This window comes from Cibotium barometz, chromosome 30 (genome assembly GCF_041138505.1).
Source record: "Cibotium barometz isolate CiBa-2024 chromosome 30, ASM4113850v1, whole genome shotgun sequence".
In the NCBI taxonomy this organism is placed as follows: domain Eukaryota; kingdom Viridiplantae; phylum Streptophyta; class Polypodiopsida; order Cyatheales; family Cibotiaceae; genus Cibotium; species Cibotium barometz.
Genome location: NC_141075.1, coordinates 50559614 through 50587190, shown reverse-complemented (window position 1 = coordinate 50587190; position 27577 = coordinate 50559614). Strand labels below are relative to the sequence as shown.

Below are 27577 nucleotides of genomic sequence, written 5' to 3'. Positions count from 1 at the left end.
TTTAGTGCAATTGAGGGTTCAAATTAACCATTAGGTATCTGATACAGATCCCTATAACTTCAGATTGCAAATTGGAGTTGGTTTGATACTCCAACCATCCCGTACAAATTGGTTACCCTTGATTTAATGTAATTTCTGGTAAAATTATGCTGATAAAATTGTGATAATCATCATTTTGCATTTAACCCTTGGTTAATGCCTATAAATCTCACTCAAATTCAAGATTATTCACAGCCAGAGTTGCGTTTGGAATGTGCATGAGAATGAATGCTATACGCATTATGTATTGGGCACATTGCATCAGTGTAAAAATGGGAACAGACACTGCTCTTGTCCAGATTAAGGCAAGAGGTAAGACCTCCCGCATAAATTTGGGTTTGCATTGCATAATGATACAAAATAAACATAAAAAGCCCAAAGGAACTGTCAGCAAAACATTGAAACATGTTGCTCACATGGAGCAAAATAACCTGACGGACAAGCTCATGGGCCCAGCCATGAAAGAAGAAGAATATCTCTTTCCAAGAAGAGGATCCACACCAAGAAGATCTAAAGGAAGACATGGACATGAGAAGAGAAGCTGCCACGAGAAGAGAAGCTGCCCCAAGAAGACTGAAAGAAGAGACGGACGCGTGGAGAGAAGCTGCCACGACAAGAAGACTGAAGAGAAGAGAAGATGTGAGGCTCCAAAGAGTGAGGAGCCATGTGAAAATCTCAGAGAGAGAGAGAGAGAGAGACCCCACAACCCAATGTAACCTTCCCCAATAAAGTAAAACCACCTCTGAGCCACCGATGATGTAGGCCACGTGGTAGATGTATGTGTGAGCACTTTAGTCAAGGTCGCGGGCAACTATAGTAAGCCTTAGACACATAGAGAGAGAGAGTGTCAAGGACTATGACTTTAGGGACTCGAGGCACTGGTCGCAGGCTATCAAGTAAGAGAGAAACTTGATATAGGGTCCAGGTGTGCTAAGATAACTTGAGGGGAGGAGTAGACACTAGTCGCGGACTATCAAGTAAGGGGAGGCAAACTTGGTATAGGGTCTAGGTGTGCTAGGATTATTCACTTGAGGGGAGGTGTTGAAAATATACAAGTAAATAGGGTGTGTGCGGGAACAAGCCCTTGGTTAGAGGCTGTAAAAGAGGAGATGTAATTGTGAAAGAACCTATAAAAAGGTGAGAAGAATCTACTGGGAGAGAATAAAGGGTAGCATGAGAGAATGTAGGAGTGTGGAGATATTCAGGGAAAAGAGAAGAGGTGGAGAGAATCAGGCAAAAGGTGGAGATATTCTGGGAGTGAATCATGGAGAAATCAATGGGATTTGACATTAACTAGTTGTGACCTGACCATGTTAACGTATATCTTCATCTTCTTTTGGTAGCGAGTCCTGAAAACTGACAAAACCACTTTTCTTCAGGGAGGTCATTCATCGATCAGATCCTTGGGCAGCTTGCCCTCAAGACTAAGCCCGTACTCTACATGGAGCTCCTCCGCCGAATTACAAAACTTTGTTAACTTTGGGTATGCATAATCACCAACATGACTTGGCAAGACAAATGCAATCTACCACTTTAGTGAACATCTTAATCCATATAGTAGGCTGAGGGCACTGAGAACCAAAAGCTTAAAGGGTGCTCACCTTTGATGGAAGATTTTGCTATGGGAGGTAGTGGTTTTGTTTCCAAAGATGCACTTGGTTCTCCTTCCACATACTTTTGAGGGGGAGTGTGTTGGAATTAGGGTTGCAGGAATGCACACACAACTTCAAGAAGATGAGGAAGCTTGAGCACAACACAGTAGTGTATTATGAGTGCCAAAAATGAAAGATAACAAGCCCTAGAAGATAATGGGCGTATATACAATGCACGGGGGAAAAAACCTCCTAGTGAGGGAAAAAGTGCCCCGGCGGTCCTAAGTGTGTTCACACACATCACTACTATAATATGGTAACAAATCCCTCCTGGAGTGATGCGGTGAACAAGAGCTAGCACTCATGTATAGGGAAGTGTCCAGCTATGTGGACGAATCCACAAAAGGGAGTAAGCCCAAAGCTTTGCGAAAAGCTTCGAACTTCTCACGAGGCAGAGCCTTTGTGAAAAGGTCTGCAAGGTTATCCTGTGTTGGCACATAAGCCAAACTGATCTCTCCTGCAGAGAGTCTCTCCCTGACATAATGGTAGTGCACCTCAATGTGCTTCGTACGAGCATGGAACACTGGGTTCCGCGCAACTGCCAATGCGCTCTGACTGTCAGTGAAGATGGTGGTGGCAGATGGCTGCCCAACACCCAAATCAGCCATAAGGCGTCTGAGCCACACACACTCAACCGTAGCTGTGAAAGCTGCCCTGTACTCAGCTTCACAACTAGAAGTGGCCACAGTAGGCTGCTTCTTGCTCAACCATGATATGCATGAGCTTCCAAGCATGAAGCAAAAACCACTCGTGGACACGCGTGTGTCATAACAACCAGCCCAGTCAGAATCTGAAAAAACATGTAAATCTGGCGGCAATGATCCCCCCTTGGGATAAAACAACCCAAGATGCCGAGTACCACTCAAATAGCGAAAGATACGCTTCACTGCCTGCCAATGCTTAATGCCTGGGCTATGCATAAATCTGCTCACCTGTGAGACTGCAAACTGAATGTCTGGCCTCGTAATGCATACATAAATGAGGCAACCAACAGCTGTCTGATAGAGTGTGACAGCAAAGTGATCTCCAGCATCATGAAGACTCAACTTCAAACCTGTCTCCATTGGAGTAGCAATAGGCTTGCAGTCTTCAAGGCCAAATCTCCGCAACAATGTTTCAATATACTTTGTCTGACACAAAGCAATACCTCCATCACACTGCTTAAATTGTATCCCCAAATAATGATGCAAATGCCCCAAATCTGACATCTCAAAAGAGGCATTCAAATCAGCCTTAAAATCAGCAATATGACTCTCATTTGGTCCTGTGAGCAGCGTGTCATCGGCATAGAGAGCAATGATTAGATGTACACCATCCACACGTTTAACATACAAAGTGCTTTCTGTTGGACTATTCTGAAACCCATGTGCAGTCAAATATGCATGTATTTTTTCATACCAAGCTCGTGGAGCTTGCTTTAAACCATATAAAGCCTTTTTTAACCTGCACACTTTGTTTTCCTGCCCTCTTTGAACAAAACCACGAGGCTGCGATACATACACCTCCTCATGCAAATCTCCATTTAAGAACGCAGTCTTTATGTCCAGCTGATGTACATTCCAACCATTATGAGCTGCTAATGCACAGATGCTACGAACAGTGGTCATACGACATGTGGGAGCAAAAGTCTCATCAAAATCAATGCCCTTCTCTTGAGCATAACCTTTTGCAACAAGCCTAGCCTTATGGCGATCCACTGTGCCATCAGGCTTACGCTTCAATTTGTATACCCACTTAGTGCCAATGGCCTTCTTGCCAGGGGGCAAGTCACATAAAGACCATGTACTATTCTTCATAATAGCATCGTATTCTGCTTGCATAGCAGCCATCCAATTTTCTGAACTTTGTGCCTCATCAAATGAAACAGGCTCACTTTCATCGCACATACTAGAAACAGCCAATGCATAACAATCTGACGCATAAGAGGCACCATGAGAGCCAGAACGAGTGCGACTAGACAAAGGGGCATCCAACTTGCTGTCACGCAAAGTCTGCACCAGCCATCTAGGCATGTTCCTAGAGCCCTCAATCTCTTGTCTCTCATCCTCAAGTGCATCATGCACATCTGCATCAGATATAGGCTGATCTGTGCCATCATTTAAAACCTGCATAGGCTGAAAAACTGCCTCATGAGGTATTGCACTTGACTGTGCACCACTGAAAAGAGGCAACAATGTATCATAGACATCACGTGAGCTGATATCTGTCTCCTTAGTACATGAAACCAAGGGCTGAACTGCATCTTCCACAAATACAACATCACGGCTAACCAAAATGCGCTTTGTCTGTGGATGATACAAACGATAGCCTTTGCTCTCAGCACTATATCCAACAAAAATACATTTGACAGCTTTGTCATCCAATTTTCTGCGATGTTGCACAGGTACTAATGCATATGCCAGGCAACCAAAAACACGCAAATGGCCAACAGATGGCTTGCGGCTATGCCAAGCCTCATATGGAGTGACAACCTGTAATGCTTTGGTGGGACACCTGTTTAGTACATAAGTGGCACACATGACAGCCTCAAGCCAAAAACCATGTGGTAGACTTTGACTCTTAACCATACATCTTGCCATTTCCATGAGAGACCTGTTTTTTCTCTCAGCCACACCATTTTGCTGTGGTGTATACGGCACTGTACATTGGTGTTTTATCCCACGCTCAGCCAGAAATGCATTAAATTCTGAAGACATATACTCCCCCCCTCGATCTGAACGGAGGGTGCCCATCTTACTTTCTGACACATTTTCAGCCATAACCAAAAACTGTTTGAAGCACAAAAACACTTCGGACTTTGCCTTCAAAGGATATACCCATGCATGCCTGGTAAAATCATCAATGAAAGTCACGAAGTAAAGGTAGTTTCCAAATGATGGAGTTTGCATGGGACCACAAACATCACTGTGAACAAGCTGCAATCTGCGTTCAGCTCTCACTGATCCATCTTTGGGAAAGGAAGCACGCTGCATTTTACCCAATATGCAGCCCTCACAAACATGCTTGACAGGTGCCTCAAGCTTAGGCAAAGAAGACACCATTTCAGATTTCTGCAGGCGCAGCAAACTTGCAAAATTCAGATGACCAAAACGTGCATGCCACAGTTTTGCATTTGAAATAGCCTGCGTATCCATAATAGCACATGCTGAATCCTCTACACATTTGCCATCCATATTGAGCTTATACAGCCCTCGACATAGTGAACCAGATGCTACAATGATGTCACCACAAGAGAGATCATGAACAGTACATCTGTCATCCACAAATTTTACAACCAAACCTGTTTTGGCAAATGCGGAGACTGACAGCAGATTCTTTTTGATCCCTGGCACATACAATGCATCAAAAAGTGTAAAGGTGTTGCCATTTGCAACATTCAGCACAATCTGTCCAACTCCTTCAACGGGATAAGAGGAGTTATTGGCACAAGTGACAGTATTCCCTGTGGGAGCAGACTCAAGGAAAGTGAATAAACTGCGCTGCGAGGTGATATGCTTAGTGGCACCACTGTCAAAGTACCATACATCTGAATCTACTGTAGACATACATGTGTCATGCAAAGATGGGTCATAACTGCACTGCGCATTGAATGCCCATTCTGTATCTAGCACAACATTAGCAGATTCATTGTTAGAAGGAGAGGCATCTGCAACAGCCATACCAGCCTCTTTCTTCTTAGCCTCTTTCGCAGCCAGCTTAGGACACGCTTTGATGACATGATCATTTCCCTTACAGTACTTGCAAAATGTCTTCTGTTTGTCACCCTTCTTCTCATCTTTGTCTTCCTTCTTTGGTTGCGCAGCATTTGCAGATTTCTGCTTACTAGAAGAAAAGCCAGCTTTACCTTTCCCGCTTCTCTGACTAGCAACGAAAGCTTGATCTGCGACACGCATAATATTCCTGTTTTGCCTTGACTGGTCTTCTTGCAGCAAAACAGAAACTAACTCCTCAAATGATAAGGCATTGGGATTGCCTTTCATCATCAAGCGAAGAGTGGAAGCAAAACCCTGATAAGAATCTGGTAGACCATTCAAAACAGTCTGCACAAGTGAACTGTCTGACAGGATTTCATCTGCAGAAATTAGCTGCTCTTTGAAATCCTTGATCTTTGTCAAAAAGCTATCCATAGAATCACCTTCGTTCATATGCTCACTCTCCAACTGTTTTCGGAGATAAGCAACACGAGCCTCATTTCTTGCCTGATACAATGTGGCAAGTACATCCCAAGCATCCTTAGAAGTCCTGCAGGAGCGAATATGTGGGATAATGGTACGTTTGACAGACAGCGCAATCAAGGCATGAGCCTGCGCATCTCTACCATCCCAACGAATCTGCTCTGCTGAAAGTGGTGGTTCTCGAACAGCTGCTACAGCACTTGTGCCTGCACCATCATCAACAGTACCTGTTTCTGATGTGTTTGCAGCATTCCCAGCCACAATAGGACGTGCATCAATACCCTGCACAATGTTCCATAACCCCTTTGCTACCAATACATGTCGCATCATATATGCCCACAATGGATAGTTGGTGCCATCCAACTTATCCTCAGCAGCCAACATGCGGAATACATCATTGTTGTCAGCCATGGCCAATGACTGTACTACTAGATGTAAATGCTGTCTATAAGAGGTAAACCTGTATAAAATCGACCTGTGCTATGTAGCACAGCCCAAAACAGACGAATGGGCACCTGTGCTGCAGATTTTAATCTTGACAGAAAATCTGCACAGTAGGACGATTTTGCCTGCGCAGTACTTGGAATGCAAAAACGGAGGGCGAAATGACTTCAGATCAAAATTCTGAAACGACCAAGCCCTACGGGCTCTCCCACGGCATATACTAACCTGCAGACGCTCGTGAAACCTCGTCGCAATCGGAGGAGATGAAGCGGCAGGTGCCGGTGATGCTGCCCGGGAGGAGGAAGCCTGCTCTGATACCAATTGTTGGAATTAGGGTTGCAGGAATGCACACACAACTTCAAGAAGATGAGGAAGCTTGAGCACAACACAGTAGTGTATTATGAGTGCCAAAAATGAAAGATAACAAGCCCTAGAAGATAATGGGCGTATATACAATGCACGGGGGAAAAAACCTCCTAGTGAGGGAAAAAGTGCCCCGGCGGTCCTAAGTGTGTTCACACACATCACTACTATAATATGGTAACAGAGTGTTCCCAGCTAAAGTTTGATCTTCTCTAGTCTTGGCCATAGACTTACGAGGAGCCGTCTCTTCATCCTACTGCAGGATGTGTGTTGCAGGGAAGGCGGTGGTTTTGTTATCACAAATGCTTGGTTCTCCTCTCAATCACGGACTTCTGAGGGGGATTCTTCCCAGCTCTAGTGTCATCTTCTCTAGTCTTGGCCAGAGACTTTCAAGGAGTCATCTTCATCCTACTCTGGTTTGTGTGTTGAGGGGAGGAAGGTGGTGAGAACCAACTAGAAGGATGCCTATGCTTTGCTTGGAAGAGGGAATGTGACAGGAAGGAATGTGAGGAGATAAAGAAATGTGAGGGAGCTCTCGGCTTGTTTTCCTCTCTAGCTACTCTAAACCGCAGAATGGGGCGAGCCACAAATCATTTCTGCTAGTCCGCACGCATGAAGACCCCCACTCCCATTCATAACTATCCTGCCTCCTCGTTACACCATCATTCATACTTAAATGTGTCCTTATTAATGACATTTGAAAAACCAAATGCACTTGAAATTCCTCCAAAGTTGCACAAGTGGTGGGGGGAAATGACGTTGTTATTCCTCAAGAAGATCATGCCCTTATGATCATGTAAGACTATTTTGTGGGGAGAATAGAGAAGTAGTGTGTTGTGTTGCTAGAGATTTGCATTAATGTTCAATTATCATTGTTCCTCAAAAAGGAATGGAGAAGGCTGGTTGGAAAACGAAAAGGCTAATCAAAATGGGTAAGGAAACTTTACAAGTGATTCTCTTTATAAATAATTTTTTTTAAAAAGAGACAGGTTGGAAATAATTAGGTCTACTTGCAAGGCTATGAAAAAATGCTTCACCCTCTCAGGAGAGAAATGTGGGATTATTATGTGAAGATGAGGTGTTGTTGAGGAGGCTTGTTTTTGGCAAGGTCTTGGCCCTATCAATTAGAGTATGACTTAATGGTGATGACAATCACAAACCTATTGTGTTTGCACGTTTCAAGGAAATCTAGGAAATGGTGGGTCATCTACCATGGACCACCATGACCCCCCCCCCATCTAGCGAGATACCTTGAAGGATGCCGATAGGAAGGCTATGGTGTATACAAATTTGCATTTATTTTATGCTAGTGGGCAAGTAAGTCTTGAGTCTTTATAGAGGGGATGTTAATGTCAAGGTCACTTCAATGAAACTAACCTTGTCTGGTAGAATGACCTTTACTGTTGTCTTATGAGTGAGATGAGATAGGGTATTTCCAAAAGTGGCTATTGATGATGACAAATATATGATAGAAACAACCTTCATATTCATGGTAGATATACCTTCTTTGGTGGGGCTAAGGGTTTGGTACCCTTCTTTTCATTATTTTGTGATGTAGCATACACTTGGTTTTTTGAGGGTTTCGGTAGTAACATCAATGATGAGGCTTGGGTCTTTATAGAGGGGACACCAATGTCAAGGTCACTTCAATGGAATTACCTTTGTCAATTCTATAGCAATGACCTCTGGTTAAGCGAGATAACTTAGGGATATTTCCAAAAAGGGCTACTGATGATGAAAATTTGGTGATAGAAACATTTTTCTCCTTTTGTGAGAATTATCTGAGTGGGGGACTCTCAAAGTAGAGGCTTTATTATGGGATACTATTGGTGTCTATCTCTTGTGTGATTACTAATTCTAGTTGTTATAGAGGATATACTCTTGGAAAAAGGGTGTATTATGGTTGAGATGGTTTTTTAGAATTATTCTTTTTAGAGTAAGATTCGATAATTGTTGTTGGTGTTGACATGGTTGGAGAGACATCTTAAGGACACCTTTGATGGAGAAGATGGAATGGGAGTAGAGGCCTCGTCAAGTGAGCTTTTGATGGAGAAGAGGCCTTGTCAGAGTGGGCTTTTGATTGTGAAGTTAGGCTTTCAATATGATGGGCTTTTTAGAAGGAAGCTAGTAGCCTTTTGCATTGAACATCATAGAGATCATTTAGTGTAGGGTCATCCTTCACTATAACATAATGATGGTATAGTAGTGAAAATAGCACTGTTTTTATAACCACAAGTCTTAGGAAATATCGAGGCTATTTTGCTGCTACAAATGCTATGGAACGAGATCGTTGCTAGGCATAGTAGCGAAATTTTGTTGTGCAACAGAATTGTTGCTAAGACATAGAAGCAAAATTTCACTACGGGGCAGTGGAATTTCACTTCTTGTTGGGAAGTGAAATTTCGCTACTATTATTGCTACTCTTAGCAACGAACAAAAATTTGTTAAAAAAAAAGATGGTGCAAACTGGGGAGTTATCACAGGACTCCCTAGTCTGCCTTAGATTTTTTTTTAATATAGAGATAGTAACATAGTAAAACTTAAAAACACAAAAGAAAGAAGTGAACACAAAATGGTTTTTATTCATTCGTATATTGAAAGATTTATACACAAGGACAATGGTAAGGCCTTTTTCCATATGGCCATATACAAAATAAATCATAAAGTAAAAGGAATGACTAATCATCATTCTCACCAGAATCCTCTAGCTCATCTTTATCTTCACTTACTTTTCCTTTTGTTGTGCATAGTCAGGATAATCATGTTCTTCATCATCTTACATACATGCATACATGACTAAGATAAGTATAAAATAATAAAAGAGGACATAAAGACAAGAAAAGGGCTTATGTATTACTTACCTCGTTTGCTTCAGTTCCCAAATCGTGTTAGTATACACTTAATGCCTGCCTCTCAACATGTATCTCCCTTTGATGTATAATGCACATTTGTTCGGCCCCCATTATGAGAAGTAGCCATGGTGCATGTCTTTAGTGGGAACCCCGGCTTAGACACCGATGGGGTCATTATTGTGACCATTGATGATGGTTAGAATATGGTCAGGGGGGTATGAGCATTAGCTAGGTATGGGGATACCAGGTCCATCATTAGTGGGTGGTGGTCAGTGGGCCATGTTCTTGATACGCGGGCAGACCGTGTCTATACAGTGTAACTGCCCTCATTGTATATGCGTCTACCACACTGCCCATAGTACTATATATGGACATGGTTGCCATGAGCTTAGGCATCCAATGCTTGTGAGTATCCACCCCCTTCTACACTTCGTACATCCAGTGATCCCACTTCCAAGTTTGGCTACCCAATTGACCGACAACGAAGCAGTGTCCACCTACTCGTCGATGCCTCTCACCCACTCTAACAGCATCTATCACCTACTTGTGCTTGGTGCCTTCTCACCTACTCCAAAGGCATCTATTAGTGACTACTTTTAGCACCTGGCTTAGGATAGCCCAGGTGCATGCCCATTGTATATAGAGAGCCTATTGTACTGAGAGGGGATCCCCAATGCAATACATGGTCTTGTGATGTCCCAACTATTGCCTACTTCTATCTTGTGTTGCATGTATGTCACTAAGGTAGCTCTTGTGTAGTGTTCCATTCTTGAGTCTGTGTGAGTGTAGTGGAGTGGAACAGAGAGGTCACCATCTCCCTAACCTGCGCCAATTCCTGAGGGTATACTATCCTAGAGAGGACCCTAGTAATTTAGTGTGCCTACACGACGAGCATTCCCATCTGCAATAATTTTGTAGGTTTTCAACACATACAAGTGACAAGAGATCTCTTTCTTGTATGTTTCTTCTTTCATGCTTTTACATGTTTAGAGGGTTTGTAAGTTTTAGGGATTTTATGATTAGGGTTTATTATTAATATATTTTTTTCCTTATTTTGGTTTGATGTTGTAAGCCTCACAAGGTAAGATATATCTTTCTTGTATGTTTCTTCTCTTATGCTTTTACATGTTATAGGGTTTGTAAGTTTAGGGTTTGTTTATTTTTCCATGCTCTATGCATGCCGGTAGCTACTTATGCACACTGGTACCTTCCTAGGCATGCCGATAGCAAAACCAATGCATGCCGGTAGCTTCTTACGCATGCCAGTACTTACCCACGCATGCCGGTAGCTTTATGCATTATGTCGATAGCTTCCTACGCATGCCGGTAGCTTTATGCATTATGCCATATGCATTAACCTTATGCATTAGCCATGCCGGTAGCTTCCAACGTATGCCGGTAGCTTCCAACGTATGCCGGTAGCTACCTCGCATGCCAATAGCTACCTACGCATGCCAATAGCTTTATGTATTATGCTGGTAGCTATCTACGCATGCTAGTAGCTTCCTACGTATGCTGGTAGCTTCCAACGCATGCCGGTAGCTTCCTACGCATGCTGGTAGCTTCAAACGCATGCCAGTAGCTACCCACGCATGATGCTGATAGCTTCCTACGCATGCCGGTAGCTACCTATGCATGCCGGTAGTTTCCAATGCATGCCGATAGCTACCTACCCATGTCAGTAGCTTTATGCATTATGCCATATGCATTAGCCATATGCAAAGGCTATATGCATAAGGCCATATGCATAAGGCTATATGCATAAGGCTATATGCATGAGTGTTAAGTATTTATGTTTTTTCTTGGATAGATGGCAAATAACTTGAGACGCGATGTTACACATGAAGGAGGAGTCGATATCCCAACGAAATTTGTAAGTATATATTAGCCTCAAATTGTATCTTATCTTTTAATTAAGAAGGTTATCTTAAATAACAACTTTCTAAAATGTTCATTTGTTTGTATGTCTATAGCTTGAAGCAGTGGACCGTCCTCCTACGCAAGATGAATATGATTTTGCATTACAACGGGGTTTGCAAGCTCTATTTGATAGGGTGCAAGGATATGTTGTTATTACTGGAGGACATGCTTGGCAAGCATGGCAAGTAAGTACATTCTTAAACCCTAAACCTCTTTGTTTTTGCCAAACGTATTTTGTTTTAGGATCATGAAACTAGAAACGGTGGTGCAAATGTCCATGCCGATAGCAAATGGAAACGTGAGAAGCGAAGGGGGTGGACTTGCAAAGGAACAATAATAATCGCACAGCATGAGATCTAGATAGCCCCTAGCTCCATAGATTTTCATTACTCTTTATCTTATATATGAGTTTTTTGGAATCATATACTTATGTAATTCCGCTTAGTATTGTAATTGAATTTTTACATTCCTAAAACCATGAATTGCGATTGTCTTTTAGTTTTTTGTATTTGTCAAGTTTTACATTACACTTGTCCATGATGATGTGAAGTTGTTTTAGTTTTACTGTGTCTACATTAGATAGAAAAGAGCTAGGGCAGATTGGGGAGTCCTGTGCAGACTCCCCAGTCTGCCCCAAATTTTCTTTATTATGCAATATTTTCGGTGTTGAGCAGTGAACCCATTGTAGGGAAAATAGCAGCGACATAGGCCCGACATCTCCGTTATTCACCTGCTAAACCCTCATTTTGCTGTAGTGAACCACATTTTTAAGCTTTGTCTTCTTAATCTTGGCAATGGCTATTCTAGTGGTTACAACCCGCCAGCTTGGGGATGCATGATCTTGGGGTTCACACAGTGAGGATGCCGACTTGGGGATGCCTGATCTTGGGGGTTCACGGGCTTGGGTGCCTGTCCATAGGTAGTGAGGGTGGCTACAGGTCCCCCACTGATTAATCCGTTCACCGTCCGGTGAACACAAAAGCAAAGAGGCAGATGTTGAGGTGCACTATAGGAGTTAGAGAGATTTCCACTGCAAGACATAAAGCAAGGAAGAAAGAGTTCACCGAGAGAGAGAGTGAGAGACAAAACTATCCACCATAGGATGAATAAGGAGAGAGAAAAGGGAAGAGAAACATCCACCGCAAGATAAAGAGAGAATAGAAAAGAATTATCCATCACAAGGTAAAAAGGGAAAGAGAGAGGGAGGAAAATACACCAAAAGATTTAAAGAAAGAAAGAGGGAGAATTTACCACGAGTTGGAGAGAGAGAGAGAGAGAGAGAGAGAGAGAGAGAGAGAGATTCACCACATAATTTGAGAGAGAGAAAGAGAGAGGGATAGCAGATTCACAACAAGAATTTAAGTATTTTGGGGTAAGAAAATTATCCATGCTATAGAAGGAGAAAAAATAGAGTTCACCATGAGAAAGAGAGAATGAATCATAGTTGGAGTAGGTGCACGACAATAACTCAAATTTTTGAAGAGAAGGTGATTACTAGCAGCTATGACTGTTGGGAGAAGTTGAACGAGAGCCGAGAGCAACGGTGTGTGCTGCCGTGGGCCACTAGGTGGTGGGTGGCAGTTCGAATTAGGTGGCAGTGACAAGGGCAAGCATAATGGCGACGGAGGCGGTAGGCGAGCATTAGAGTGGATGCGTGGTTGTACAGAGGCAAGGAGGTAGTAAGGAGCAGAATAGAATGAAGGCTTCGATGGCCGCACAATAGCAGCAACACTGAACCACCGAAGCATGGAGGCGGGTAATTGTGGTTTTTTTTAATGGTTCGTAAAGGGGTGTGAGGATGGGATGCACGAGAGAGGGGCGGCCGGGGGGTGCACGAGAGAGGGGCGCTGGGGGTTGACAAGTTTGGGGTGTCAGGTGTGCGAGAGGAGGGGTTGGGAGTTCGCAAGCGAGTTGGAATTGGGCGAAGGAAGGGTGATTGCATTGGGTGCCCGCGGGGGGGAAGGGGACAGCAGCAGGGTGTACAACGGGAAAGCGTGGGGTTGCGTGAGGTGAATCAAGGGGGTGCGTGATTATTTTGGAACGTTGGGGGTGCGCAAGCAGGGTGGCCTGGCGTGTGCAACGAGTTGGAAATGTGGTTGAAGTGGGCAAAGGAAGGGGCGCAAAACAGGGTGCGCAAGGGGAAGGCATGGATGATGGGGTGCGCGAGTGGGAAGGTGGCAAGGGAGCAGTGTGGTGGCCCCAAAATTTAGCGTGGGGATGCACAAGGTGAGGTGGGGTGCACAAGTCACGGGGAGCAAGTTGGGTGTTCGCAAGGTGACAGCGAGGGGGGCGGGACACAAAATCAAGGTGTGGGGTTGCCCGGGTCGGCTAGGGATGCGCAAATAGGGGTGCACTTGATGGAAACACTTGATGGAAAGTAAAGTACGTGAAAGCGAGCGGATGGTGAGGTGGCTGTGGGTGCGCAAAAGCAAGCACAAAGACTGGTGAGGTGGCCATAGGTGGGCACAAAAGCGAAGCACAAGTCATACTCCCAAGGTAGTATGTGGTTGGTTGGACAGGTGTCATGGGTGGTGAGGCTGGGGATGCACGAGGCTAGGGGGTGGGAGGTCGCACGATGGTGTGAAGGGTGCGGGAAGGAGAGAGAGGGGGGGACGGGGGGATTGAGGTCCGCAGAGGGTGTGTGAGGAGGGGGTGGGTGTGAGGAGGGGGGTATGCACAAGAAGAGTGCATGAGTGGGGTGGTGTGGAGGGTGCTCGTTTTTTTTTAATTTTTAAATTTTGTTTTGAAGGTGCGCAAGGATGGTGTTGATGAGGGGGATATGGGGTGAAGTGAGTATACCTGGGGTAGCTGGGTAGTGTGGGGGTGCACATAGGGATTTTTCTTTTTGGGTTGGATGGTGGGGATGCCCAAGGAGTGGAGGTGCACCGTGGGTGCGAGGATGGGGGTGCACGAGAGGGGGTGTGAGGGGACGAGGGGGGCCCACATACAATTATGGGGATGCGCTAGAGGGGTTTGTGAGGCTAGAGATCCACGAGGGGGGTCAGCGGGGATGCGCAAGAGGGCGAGGGGATGAGTGCACGAGGGGGGTGAGCAGGAATGCGCAAGAGAGAAGAGGTGTTTGGCTAGGGATACACAAGGGGGTGTGGGTGTGAAGCTGGGGATGCATGGGGGGGTGACGGGATGTGCAAAAGGGGTGTGGGGATGCAAAAGGGGGGTCCGTGAGGTGAGGGGATGGGGATGCACGAGGAGGGATGGGGATGCACGAGGGGGTCCATGGTGAGGGATGGGTATGCATGAGGTGCATGAGGGGATCCATGGTGAGGGGATGGCGATACCAAAAATGGGGATGCACGGGATGTGCAAGGGGGTCCACATGGGGATGCACGGATGGGAATGCATGAGGGGGCCCACGGTGAGAGGATGGGTACGCACGGAAGTGCGGGGATGCACGGGGTGAGGGGATGCATGGGTGGGGATGCACGAGGGGAATGGACGAAAGTACGAGATGAACGGGTGGGGAAGTGCAGGGATGCATGGGGTGGGGATGCACGAGATGCGGGGATGCACAGGTTGGGAGTGGGGGCCCCACGGTAGTCGTGACCTTGACTTGTGGCCCGAGATGGGTTTGGCTATGGGGGGCTATGGGGGGATTTGAATGCGCCTTCATCGTGGTTGATCCCTTGGTGGTGGGGCTGGTGGTTCAGATGTGATGGAGGTGGAGTGCTTGCAATGCCTCCTATCCGTGATAGGCTATGGGTTTGGCTATGGGTTTGGCTATGGAGGGCTATGGGGGGATTTGAATGCGCCTTCATCGTGGTTGATCCCTTGTTGGTGGTGGCCGGTGGTTCAGATGTGATGGAGGTGGAGTGCTTGCAATGCCTCCTATCCGTGATAGGCTCTCCCAAGCTAATCACCTCAAAGTGCCGACCGTGAGATCCTGAGGGGTGGAAGCATCATGAACCTCCGTGATGTCCACCATGTAGCAGGAGAGATCCCCTGCAGCCTGGAGCTAGTCCAGGAGCTCTGAGTCATCCCCGTAAGGCACTATGCCTTCCTCCATTAGTGTGGGTGCGACCACTGCACCCTGCACGGCTTGGTGTGGACTTTCTTCATGTTTGAACTCTTTTTGGCCATGGGACAAAGGGTCCACAACCTATCGATACCCCATTCGTGTAGCATGCCGGCACCTTGAAGCCATGGGCGGCTAATCAGTAATAAGGAGTATGCCCCTTTGACTTCTTCGGGAAGACGGATGACCACAAAATCCAGAGAGAGAAGAAGACATCTTGAATTTGGACTGGTACTCCCTCCACAATCCCCATAGGTTTCACCTCATGCTGGTCAGCCATCCGGACATGGAAGTTGGCTGATCTGGTGATCTGTAGACCAGTGGCTTTGAGAGTGAACTCCAGCATTAAGTTGACTCTGAATCTGCCATCCACAATGGCTCCAGAGAGAGGGTTACCCTTGATTTGTACTGTGAGACGAGGGCTCTTGAAATCAGTGTGAGGGCGCTGATGCGTGAGTGAAGCCAGGACATTTGCTGCTTTTTACAGGACTGCTCGAATCCGTGGCTCACTACCTGGAAGCTGTGACTCCTCCTCCAATTGGTGCAGTAGCAGATCCAATTGTATTTAAGGCAGCCGGGCTAAATTGGAGCAGTTGGTAGAGTGACATCCCCACCTTGCTCTCCTTGAGGAGGTCAGCCAAGGAAGCTGTTGAAGGTGCGGGGGGTGGGGAGTCACATCAGCATGCCTAGTAGGGTACATGGGTGGAGCCTCCTTTGATAGTTTGCAGAAAGGCGTGATCTACCACATTATGAGAGATGTGTGAGGGGACTTCACCTTGCTCCGTTGATGGTTCTTGTTCTCCAAGGATCCGCTTTTAAGCACAAGTGACCACACCTGTGGTGAGGTGCTCCACATGAGATAAGGGTGGTGGGCTGTTTGGGTGAGAGGACACTCCCAAGGTGAAGGATGGGTGAACTGGCACCAAGGAAGTGGTGTCTATAGCACTTCCCATAGAGACTAACTGAGTGGCAGCTTGCGCCTGGGAGGTGAAGTCAATGGAGGCACCAGCTCATTGCTTCAAGCAGTCTAGGGTGTAGTGATCCTTGGCCTCAGGGCAGTGAGGTGCGAAGGAAGGTATCCACTCTCGCAAACTGACTAAACCACTTGTTAGCGGAGCTTTCTAGAGTGGATGGGAATAAAGCCAAGTAGGCATCCTCCTACTCGAGGCTCTTGCACATAGAGATGAAGCGCTGCACGTGATCATCCCCATCTTCCGAGAGGTAGAACCCTTGAACATGGGAAATTGATGTTAATCTAGCCCAACACCACTCACAAGGGTTCTCAAACTGGAGGGTTGTTCCTGGGGTGACCTTGATTCATGGTGGCCATGGGTAGAGGTAGAGGAGCAAGAGCACCTTTTGGAGGCACAAAGTAGAATGGCCGCTTGTGGCTTGGACACCTGACAGAGAGGGGACTCTTGATGGGACTGATAGAACTAGAGCTCCAAGAACGGGTGTTGGGCATGCAGAGATGATGAACTATTACAGACTCCAAATCTTGGGAACTCTTGACTCACAAGAGTCCCCAGTAGGATCGCCAAATTTTTAGTGTACTTGTAGGAGAAATGGGATGCCCGTTGTGCAGGCACACTAAATCACTAGGGTCCTCTCTAGGGCAGTATACCCTCAGGAATTGGTATAGGCTAGGAGATGGCAACCTCTTTGTCCGAGTCCACTACACACTCAAGAACAGAACACTACACAAGAGCTACCTCAGTGACATACATGTAACACAAGATAGAAGTAGGCAATAGTTGGGACATCACAAGACCATGTATTGCATTGGGGACCCCCCTGGTACAACAGGCTCTCTATCTACAATGGGCATGCCCCTGGGCTATCCTAAGCCAGGTGCTAAAAGTAGTCACTCTGATAGATGCCTTTGGAGTAGGTGAGAGGCACCAAGCACAAGTAGAAGGTGATAGATGCCGTTGGAGTGGGTAAGAGGCACCGGACGAGTAGGTGTACGCCGCTTTGTCAGTCAAGTGAGTAGCCAAACTTGGAACGGGGTCGTCGGAGATTCCATTGTGTGGCCGGTGGTTGGCCTTGTGAGTGCCCTTGAGGTTAATGAACTTTGGGATGCCTAATCTTGGGGGTGCCCAATCTTGGGGTTCACACAATGAGGATGCCGACTTGGGGAGGCCCGACCTTGGGGGTTCATGGGCTTGGGTGCCTGTCCACAGGTAGTGAGGGTGGCTACAAAAACTAAACCAAGTCAAGAAAAAAAAGTATTAAGAAAAATCAAGATCTCTTACCATATGAAGCTTTAATGGAGACCTCTTAATTAGGGAAAAAGAAGAAGGGAGAAAGAAGAAAAGAAAAGCTTAAAAGAGAGGAAAGAGAAACGAAATACTCAAAAGATAGCTTTCATGGAAAGCTTGTTTGCATAGGAGATAAATGAAAACTATAGACATACCTTGCTTGAGCTTAAGGAGGATAGGGTAGGAGAGGTAGAAGCAATAGACAAGGCATAAACCTGTTAAAAAAAACTCAGAGTACAAGTTTATTGTATTTAAAAGATAAAACTACGCAGCAGCAGCAAAAGAAGCAACAAAAAAGCGGGGTAATGTTGCTACACAATGTTATTTCGCTGCTCCTGGGGTAATGTTGCTACACAATGTTATTTCGCTGCTCCTGGGGTAGCGATATTTCACTGCTTGGCAAAAATAGTGCGGAGAAACGATATATCGTCTCGTGAAAACCGATATTTTCCTTTCGAAAACAGTACTAAAAAACGTTGTTATACTCCCGATGCGTTGTAGTGGTTGATCACTACTGCAAAGAGGATGCATGCAGGTTGCATGCAACTAATAGCTCACAGCTAATAGTTTACAGACGGTAGTGAGAAATACAACATGGTCATAGTCCTAGGAAGTAGTAGTCTCTGTGTCGTCTGTAATGATACTATGATTTTGGAAGTCATTCATTATGTCTGTGTGTTACTCTTTGTAATGTGTTGAATAAGAGTGATGTGTCTCTGTTTTAATAAACATGCTCTGCACTAGAGAGAAAGCGAGAGAGTTATGTAGCAGAGTGAAAGCAAAGTGAGAGTGTGTGGAGTTCTAAAGCAAGCAGAGCAGTGTTCTGAGTGTCCCATGTTCTGAGTGTCCCGATGACCACTCTAGAGATGGTGTTTGAATCCAGAAGCTCTGACGGGTGGCTACTTTCCTCCCATGGCATTGCGTGACTGGTTTGTTTGCAAGGATTCTTGTTCTTCTTCACAAATGTCCGGTTCTTCTTCTTCACACCCTGTAGCAGTTGTGCACCATCATTTAATTTTACAAAAGAGGTGGTGAAGTTCCTCTTCAAGGACATTATTTCTAGGCATGGATTCCCAGTGGAAATAGTCAGAGACCAAGGAACCCATTTCATGAACAAGGTGATGAAAGGGTTGATGGAAAAATACCTAATCAATCATAAGAAGTCCTCAACCTATTACCCACAGTGCAATGGCCAGGCGGAATCTACCAATAAGGTTCTGACCAAAATCTTGAAGAAGATTATAAATGCCAACAAGGATGATTAGGACTACAAGCTAAATGCAACCCTATGGGCATTCCGTACATCTTACAAAGTCTCAACGGGGAAAACACCATTCAAACTAGTCTATGCGCTGGAGGGTAGTAGTGCCCATGGAATTTGTGGTGCACAGTTTGAGAGTGGAAATCCAAGAAAAGCTACCAATGGAAGAATTCTAGGAGCACAAAATATAGGCGCTCCTAGCCTTAGAAGAAGAAAGACAACTTAGCTCTCTATACAGGCAAATACAACTTAGCTCTCTATATAGGCGAAGATAGTGTGGCAGGAAAAAAGCTTGGATTAACAGGCATCTCAGGCACATAATTTTTAAGCAAGGAGACCTTGTATTGGTCTACAACTCCAAGTTGGGATTAAAATTTAAAATCTGGTGGATAGGACCATTCATGAATGAAAAACCCGGTTAATCAAAATGCCTTCACATTAGAAAGCTTGGATGGTATGCCTTTTCCCAAAATAGTGAACGACTTCAGGATGAGAAAATACATGGGCCAATCGGTGGAAGTTACACCAGAAGAAGAACAAGCAGAGGATAAGAATTTGGTCCAGAGCATCCATTGTGGCATGATCTCACTAACAGACATTGATGCATAAAATCCAAAATGCAGCAGAGCTGCGGAAGAATTCTGCAAGGGTGGCCAGTCCGCAAAAGAACACAATTCCGCAACAACAAATTAAGGCTAGGCGAGTAAAGATGCAAGTGACCAAGTGTACACCAGCCAGATCCACGTCAGTAATGTGAATTTCCATTATGTCGGCATAAGTAACCGCAAGAAGGACAACTATCACAATGAGATTAAAATTCCACATGCAATGGTAAGACAGGGAGGCGAAAAGCAAACTTTAATGCCTTTACGCTAAGACAGCAGGGATAATATGAATCAGGAGTCAAATCACATCAAGAAGTGGGAGGTTGAAAATGACAATGCCCTAAGAAAGGAAGGAACAATTAAAAAGCATCGCAAAAAAGAGCACAAGGAATCAAAATGCGCATACTCTCAACCTAATTTCTTGCACACAACTCTCTCACCAACTCGCAATGCTCTCTCAGAAGACAAAGCCATGCCAAAGGTCAGCAAGAGTTTAAGGCCAAAAAAGAGGCAAGAGAAAAGCCTTTGCATGCCAATAATGATTCATGACAAGAGGAAAAAAGAACACCAGGCATTAGGAATTTTTTGGACCCAAAAAGGGCCTCCTAAGGATTCCTAATTTTAAGGGATTAGAGCTTAAAAAGCTGGGCTTAAGGGAGACAAAGGCTATGATGACCCCTATTTTTTGTCTTACCACATCAGCCATACCCCCTAGTTTCACTTTTTAAAGGGAATATTCTCATACTCTCTCTACTTTTTGACTCATACTTTCTCTCTTACGTTTTGAATTTTTTATCTTCACTCTCTACAAATTGAATCTTTCTTGTCAGTTTGAAATCTCCTTTCTCATTAACTCCCACCATATCTCCCTTCCACATCAGCAAAACATTCTCGTATTTAGGTGGATCCCAAAAAGTTTAAAAAAATTATTTTTTATTTTTTTATATTTTGAGGTGAAAAAAACACCACCCAACCAATATGTATAATGAAAATAAATTTTTCCCTCCAAAAAGCTTGTAATTCAACAGTCACGTCAGAAGCTTGTTAGGAGCGAGTATATCCATAACTAACTGTCAGGTCTCCACAACCCCATAAACATAACTAACTGTCAAGAACCACTACATCCATGAGATCCCGAAATTGTGGGGACCCCAAAAATTATTATTTTTTAAATTTTCTCATAAATGTAATTTATTGATGAAAAACTCCATGTTAGTATATTTGTATATCAAAAATATCATTTTCTACTTAGAAAAACGAATTTGTGTTAAACCTGCAACAACAGCAAAGTTTTAACAGTCTCTCTCACTCACTCCCTCTCTCTCTCTCTCTCTCTCTCCCTATGAGGATCTCTCTGCTTTAGCTTCTTTCTTTGCTTAGCTATGGAGTCTTTGCAAGCTATGTGTGTAGTCCCTTGTGAAGCTAGAAAACGAAAGGTTGATTTACACATTCGTATTCCTGAAGAGTATGGCAGCTCTAAAAAAACCCATCCTACTGATGCACAATCTGTCCAAGCTCGTAGGATAGCTAAGGAGAAAAATGTAGATCTTTGGGTTGATGGGCATCTCTATCCAGTTGACCCTCCATTAAGAGCAAACCCTCCTTTCCATAATTTATCATCTTTTATGCAATTTGTTGGTGAAGGAGAGCTTGGCTTGTGAGGATACTGCAGAAGATTGACTACAAGTGGAGCTTGGCAAACCCATATTCTCGATGTGGAGTACCCTAGGGATGGAGAAATCACATTATAAAGAAAGAGGGGTTTATTTCAAAAATACAAGACATGGAGGTGGAGCTTCTGCAAGAGGAACACGTACAAACTATCTACAAGAGATGTTCAATTGGTTTTATCACACAACCTTTGGAAGGGTATTGGTTAGGGAGCTGGCCCAACAGTCTAAGCTTGCGCAAGAGGCACGCAAGGCTGCAAAAAGTCATGCTCGGCTTTAATGGTTGCAGACCAATGCTCCCCCATAGGCATGGTGCTTGGCGTGCACGAATGAGGAGCAAGGGAGGCGTTGAGTTGTGCACGCACAACATAAATCTAGATGTAATAAGGCTAAGAAAATAAGTTTAGTTAGGTTTTTTTTTCCCTTAAAAAAAATATTAATAGTTCCTTCTCTCACTTCATTTTCATTTCACTTTTTTAGAGAGCTTGAGCTCAAGATCTACGTAGACACACCCACGTAAGGACACTAACATATCACCACACTAGCATAGTAGTACATGGATATGGTACATGGATATGGCACGCACCAAGAACACCGCGCGTGTTACCATGCCTTCACCACAAAACACAATGCAAGGCACCCAACGACCACATACTGGCGACACCACGGAAGAGAGTGACCCCTTGGATTCTAGGACACTCCCAATGGGATCACCAGAGTCCAACCCACCTCCCCCACAGCAACACCAGTGCACACACATGCAGGCCCTTCTAGTGGGAGCAAGCGTATGAAGAAGACCCCACAATGCAGCCACCCCAGAGATCAAGACAGAGAGGCCGATGATGAGCAGTTCGACTGGGTTAGTGAAAACATTCCTACATTATGCAGCACCATAGGTGGCAAGACCCTACTACCAGGACAGGGTCCCCTACCTACCCGGGAGGAACTTGATACACAGGTACCACAGCAACAGGAGGAGGAGGATTCAGACTATGAGAGAGACCAAGAGGAGGTTCCTCCAAGTGCGCACAAGCGTAGAAAGGTCAAGCTCTTCAAGCCAAGGAAGTCCCAACCTCGCCAATGCACTAACACAACACAGAGAGCTCCAAGGAGAAGGATGCGCCAAGGGCATAGGGCTCTACAAGAAATCAAGTTTTATCAGAGGAACACTGAGTTGCTGATAAGAAGAGCCCCTTTCGCTCGCATAGTGAAGGAGATTCTCCAATGATATAGAATAGAGTTCCATGTGTAGGGGATTTCCCTTGAAGCATTGCAAGAAGCCTCCGAGGCTTACCTTGTTAGGCTTTTTGAAGACACCAACCTCCTTGCAATACATGCAAAGAGAATTACCATATCTGACATGCAACTAGCTCGGCGCATTCGAGGCGAGCGAGACACGATCTAGAGATCTTAGATGTTAATCTTTTTTTTGAAGTAACTCTTTTGTTTCAAACCCCCCTTTGTAACAAGCCTATCTGACTTTCATTCGTAACCTTCTAATAATTAAAATTTTAAGTTCCTTTTACAATGTCTCGGTGTCATCATGTTTGTTTAACATGGAGTGTCATTATGTTTGTTTAACATGGAGTGTCTATCATGTGCCAGTTTATCACCCAAGGCATTCGAAATGCTTCTGGAGGACTGAGGAAGCTGTGCCAGAACAGTGCGAATTTGGCCTCTGCAATGGCGATGTAGGCTCAAAATTCGGCACTTCTCCCCTAGCCACTCAGGATCATTTCTGATGCATTTATAATGAAGTTGAGCACACTAATTGTGACAAACAGTAGTTTATAAGATAAAAACACCTTTAATCATGTGTAAAAATATAGTGCTTATCATCTAATGCATCAGAATTACTCCTGGAGAACTAGGGAAGCTATGCCAGAATAGTGCGAATTTAGGCTCTGCAACGACGGTGCAGGCTCAAAATTCGCACTGTTCTGGCACTGCTCCCCCAGCCCTTCAGGATCATTTCTGATTTATAATGAAGTTGAGTACACTAATTATGAGAAATAATAGTTTATAAGATAAAAACAGCTTTAATCATGTGTAAAATTACATTGTTTGTCATCCAATGCATCAGAATTGCTCCTGGAGGACTAGGGAAGCTATGCCAGAATAGTGCGAATTTAGGCTCTACAACGGCGGTGCAGGCTCAAAATTCGCACTGTTCTGGCACTGCTCCCCCAGCCACTCAAGATCATTTCTGATGCATTTATAATGAAGTTGAGCACACTAATTGTGAGAAACATTAGTTTATAAGATAAAAACACCTTTAATCATGTGTAAAAATATAGTGTTTATCATATAATGCATCAGAATCGCTCCTGGAGGACTGAGGAAGCTATGCCAGAACAGTGCGAATTTAGGCTCTACAGCGGCGGTGCAGGCTCAAAATTCACACTGTTCTGGCACTGCTCCTCCAACCACTCAAGATCATTTCTGATGCATTTATAATAAAGTTGAGTACACTAATTATGAGAAACAATAGTTTATAAGATAAAAATAGCTTTAATCATGTGTAAAATTACATTGTTTGTCATCCAATGCATTAGAATTGCTCCTAGAGGACTAGGGAAGCTATGCCAGAACAGTACGAATTTAGGCTCTTTAGCGGCGGTGCAGGCTCAAAATTCGCACTGTTCTAGCACTGCTTCCCCAGCCACTCAGGATCATTTCTGATGCATTTATAATGAAGTTGAGCACACTAATTATGAGAAACAGTAGTTTATAAGATAAAAACACCTTTAATCATGTGTAAAAATATAGTATTTATCATCCAATGCATCAGAATTGCTCCTGGAGGACTGGGGAAGCTATGCCAGAACAGTGCGAATTTAGGCTCTACAGCGGCGGTGCAGGCTCAAAATACACACTGTTCTGGCACTGCTCCCTCAGCCACTCAGGATCATTTCTGATGCATTTATAATGAAGTTGAGTACACTAATTGTGAGAAACAATAGTTTATAAGATAAAAACAGCTTTAATCATGTGTAAAATTACATTGTTTGTCATCCAATGCATCAGAATTGCTCTTGAAGGGCTAGGGAAGCTGTGCCAAAACAGTGCGAATTTGGGCTCTACAGCAGCGGTGCAGGCTCAAAATTCGCACTGTTCTGACACTGCTCCCACAGGCTCCCAGGGTCATTTCTCATGCATTCACAAAAACATTGATGGTACAAACTAGAGAAAACAATGATATACTTGATGAAAATAAGCTTGCAAAAATTGTATTGTATTCATAATAAGAAGTGATACATCATCTTTACAAAAGCTTTCTTACAATATTGAGCTTCCTTCTCTTGTTATTGGGCAGAGTGTGCTCAAGGAGTGATTGGGCTATTTCTTGAGGATCCTCTATGCCTATGCTTTTGGCTATACCTATACGAGCAAGAAGCTTATCCCTAAACATCGAAGGCAATGGATTTTTTAATCAGAACTATATATTTGGTACTCTGTACCATAGAGGCTACATAGAGCACCTTAGAGAGGGCTTTCAAAAAGAAGAGAGTGAAGACAGATTGAGGGGTGTAGTCCCTGTGGACAATGGCAATGCTATCCACAGGAAGTTGACCAAGATAGTGCGCCAACGCAGCATCATGTCCATGGACCTTGGCTTGGTCTCTGCCGCCGCCGCCTCTCCCAGCAGCAAATGCGTCAATTTCAACTACCCTCTGCAATCAAAGAAAAAATCAAAATATTTTCCTATACATAATTACAAATATTTCTAGGTTGTAAAAGGTCGATTATTACCTCTTGCTCAATGTCTTCTTTTGTCAAAGTGCTGGTGGGGGCGAAGAGGTCAATCGAGGACTAAGCCTCATCCTTTTTTGGTGCTTTGGTATCCTCCATCACTCCAGCAGCAAGGGTATCCTTTTCAGTCCTAGCTTGTCCTGTAAGGTTGTGAATTCCTCCTCTGGAACTAGGGCTTGCTCTGTGGTCTCAACCACAGTTTCCTTGACCAAAGCAACCGTCTCTGCGATAGATTCTCCAAGGGGTAATATAGCACTATCTAGGTGAGGACCGAGGTTGGACGTATCAAGGTCCACCTCACATCGCGTGCATATAATGCCCAAGCATTCATCCATTCTCAAGCTATATAATGACCGAGGTTGGACGTATCAAGGTCCACCTCACATCGCGTGCATATAATGCCCAAGCATTCATCCATTCTCAAGCTAGCAGCCTTTTCAAAGTCATGAAGAAATAAGTATTCTTCACCTGCCACCACAATGGTGCTCAAGAGATTGATCTCAAGCTTTGGCAGCACCTTGCTCTCCTCGTGTGGGGAAGATGGCCCCGCATCTTCTACTAAAGTGGGCTGTTTAGCTCTGCAGATTGTGCACCCTCTGGAAAGTGCTCTGATGCAAGCTGCTCTTCCACACTAGCACTCGTTCCTACTACCTTCACTTCCTTGTCATCCCTCAAATACCCTGCCACACCTGCAATGCAGGCATCTCTACCTCCTCATCCGAATCCTCATCGCACTGATGAGGAACGTAAAAGTGGCGAGCCATGAGAGTAACCTAGTTCCTAAATTGCCCTTCCCCAACCTCTTCATCTCCTGCTTATTGAAGGTACAGTAAGCTCCTGCAAGGATACAGATGTCAAATGAAGCGTTCAAGGCACTGGATGTAGGGGCGGGCATATTGTTGAATGTAAACAAGCAGCTCAATAGTAGGCACCCATCGATCATTGGGGCAATGGGGAAAGGAGATGGAGTGGGGAGCCAAGTATTGCTCCATGTATGCAATCTGCGTCTCATAATGTTGGGATGCAAGGGTGAGCGACTTTTCAAAGTCGACTTCTTCACGAGAGAACATGACAAAGATCTCACTCTTGCCCGCCTACGCGGTGGTGGAGAGGAACTCACAGAAGTTGTCAAAGTGGGTAGCCATGTGAATGCAAAGAGATAGTGTGAGCTCGTGCTTGGTTTCTATCATGTGAAAATGAGAAAGAAGGCACCTTTGGCTATTTATAATTAAAATTTAAAGTGGCCTTTTCACACTAGACCGCTAGACAAAAAAATTACAGTTTGCAAAAATATTAAGATTTCAATTAAATAAAGATTGGTTAAAAAAGATCTTGCTACAAAATTACAAGCATGTCATCTAATCTAAAATTGTTATAATGTCTTTATTTTTTGCCCCTCTTGTGACATTTACTTCATGTTGATCTCCATCTCCTTGTTGACTTGAAAGCTTGTCATTGCCTTCACCTCGATCCTGAAACTCTTGCCCCTCACGTGCATCAAAACAAAGGCTATTTTCCCATATACTCAGTTCATCTTCAAGCTCTTCCACATGCCTACTAGGTGTTGGTAGGGCTATGCACCTTACTGTTGAAAATTCAAGGTCCCCCATTTGCCATGATTCTGAGACCATGGTTGTCCCCTCCTTATGCTTCCCAATGTGTAAAAATATAGAAAATGGCACAATAACCAAAAAGTGTAAGGGTTCATTCTAGACATGTAGTGGAATCAGATATACCTTTCTTCTTATCAACTTGAAGCTTGCTGCCACTCGCTTAATCCATCCATTTTGCATCATCATAGCTACCTCAATAGGCATAATTTCTTCTTCTAAGACTTGAAGTGGGATCCATGTCCCATGCTTTTGCATCCATCTTTGGTAGTGCAAACGCATGTACAAAATAGAGCGTGCCTGCAAGAACATGAAAGACACTGTCGAATCTACTACATTGCACTTGTACACATCACCTTGATGTGACCCCTCATTAACCTCCCAACACTCTCCTAGTAATCCTTGAGTGAGGTCAGACCGTACCTCCTTACAAATATACATTGTTTTTGTTTGGTGCATTGGCATGGAATTGAGCATGTGCAAAAAACATGTAAGGGACAAAACCAATTTAGCCCTACTGACCTAGATGCCTTTGAAAACTTGAGTGATGTCTTGATATCACTTACCATCTTAAACTTTAAGCATAAGATGGTCCAAGCATCAGGTTTGGGCCATTCGGGATTGTTAAGAGAGGGGTTGGGGATCTCTTCTAGCTTGCCAAATAAACCTAGTTTTTTATCTACAAAATATGAGTGAGAAAAGAAAAAGATATTGTTTTGTACAAGATCACTTGGGCTTTGAGATACAAACATTGCCTCTCCAATGGATGCATGCATAGCATAGAAAACTCCAGTGAGGCTTTGGAGTGGTTGTTCCTCAACATAATTGGGGAAAATATCTGCAGAGAGGCATAAGAAAATGGAGAATCATAAGAAATTTGTTGAAACAAAAAATCCAATATTAGCATGTTGTTAAAGCTGTGTTTATGTGACACTGACAATT

At 44.3% G+C, this 27577-nt stretch overlaps 1 long non-coding RNA gene across 1 annotated transcript; it reads left to right on the top strand.

Annotated features, from left to right (window-relative positions):
* The first annotated feature begins 7414 nt into the window (after window positions 1–7414).
* Window positions 7415–12556, top strand: LOC147621603 (uncharacterized). The gene is made up of 2 exons (XR_015269863.1): window positions 7415–11398; window positions 11499–12556. It is a non-coding gene; the product is annotated as an uncharacterized LOC147621603 (long non-coding RNA).
* Window positions 12557–27577: the final 15021 nt, after the last annotated feature.